This window comes from Haplochromis burtoni, unplaced genomic scaffold (genome assembly GCF_018398535.1).
Source record: "Haplochromis burtoni strain Fernald_Lab_line unplaced genomic scaffold, NCSU_Asbu1 Contig_8, whole genome shotgun sequence".
Classification (NCBI taxonomy): domain Eukaryota; kingdom Metazoa; phylum Chordata; class Actinopteri; order Cichliformes; family Cichlidae; genus Haplochromis; species Haplochromis burtoni.
Window position 1 is genome coordinate 3,406,275 of NW_024582369.1, and position 1,898 is coordinate 3,408,172.

Sequence of the window (1,898 nt, forward strand, 5' to 3'; positions counted from 1 at the left end):
GTAAAAGCCCATCAGCAGACTTTAACTCTGCTTTTCTCACCCCTCAGTCCTTGAACCTGACCATTTTCACAGGAATATCTTTGTTCTTCAAGCTACTCGACACTGAGCCACAAATCTTTCAAGTGTAAAAAGGGATGCCCAACTCAAGGGATGAACCAGTATCGTCTCCACTTAACAAGTAACTTGCCAAAGAACCAACTACAGTGGGGCAAAAAAGTATTTAGTCAGCCACCGATTGTGCAAGTTCCCCCACTTAAAATGATGACAGAGGTCAGTAATTTGCACCAGAGGTACACTTCAACTGTGAGAGACAGAATGTGAAAAAAAAATCCATGAATATCAGTCTCTCTTCCCAATAGGCATCTTGGGCGCGACTCTACCCCAAAGAGACACGATATGGAACCACGTCTCTAGTTCATTTGAAGGATAGCAGTCGGCTCGTGCGATGCATTCTTGACCAGAGGAATGTAACAATGTGAGACGACTATGGACCAACATCCTATCAAGAAGATGTCTCTTTCCATTTGCTCCTAAATCATTGTAGACTGTGCCTTTGCTGCTCCTACTATACCCATTTCATTTCTAATTTCCCTTCACCGTTTTCCAATAAAATTGCCTGGGTCAACGTCCTTAACTTTTTACCAAATCATGATTCATTATCTTCCCCGTATCTTCATAAATAGTCAGCTCCTAAAATTGTATTTCTTTGACTATACTCTTCGGATCGACTATGTTAATCCTCCTTGGAAAGGCTATAGCAAAATTCTAGTGAACAAATTCATACTCTTCTACCTGGGATATGTAGTGTTGGCTAAGACTGAGACTTACCCTACTACTTCTTATATAATAGAACTTTACTCGTTATATTAGATTTTTCAGTGAGCCATATTATTGCTATGTGGCGAATACTCTAGAGACACTGTTTTCTGATTGAAAACCAAAATAAAAGAAACGAGGCAAATCGTTATTGACCACTAGGTACCATATCTTTTAAATTGTTTCTTTAGACACTTTGCTACGAGCAGCCTGCCACAAAAACACAATTTGTTCACATTTCTTTAGTTGAATCAGTCATGGATTGGCCTCCCCAGAGCCTGGAACTCAACTTTATTGAAGCAGTGTTGGATCATCTTGACAGAGAATGTAACAAGAGATGGCCAACATCCAAAGAAGAGTTTTGAATGTCTCTGAATGTCTTTCCTTACTCACTTTATTTCCTTGCATGTTTCAATAAATTGCTGCACCTATTTCACATTTTCCCGTTAAAATGGCTAAAGATTTCTGCACCGTACTATGTTAATCTCTGGAGTCATTCTGTGTCATTTATGGTATTGGAGTAGAGGTACCCATAGTAAAACTACACTTTGGTTCAGATAACATCTTTGGCTTTAGACACTGTTTTCTTTGAACAAAAGAGGGATATAACAAGTACACATTCAGTCTTGTGTCCTAACAAGTGTTCGCTGTATAGCTGTGCTATGATGTCATGCAGAAAGGGAGTACATGCTGTTTTTTTACATCCCCTTTTGATGTAATTGAACTGTTTCCCGGCAGTACTTGGAGGAATACTAATTGGCCGCCTATAAATTCTCATCTTAATCCAATTTGGACTGAGCAGATAATTACTCAGTACAGCACCTCACTGAAGCAAGTAATTATTAAATAGATCAGTTGGACTAATTAAGTCATTAAGAGATCCCATGCTGTTTTATAAAGAGTTTACCAATTAACTGCACACAATGACAGAAGCTCCTGCAGTTCCTCATCAACACTGCATGAGTCACATATAGAAGATGAGATGTGTGCAGCTGCTTGTTTGTAGACAAGTCTCCTTCACTTTTCAGTTTGGGGCTGCTTGATCATTGAATATTTTTCTTTTCTTTTTAAAAATATTAATA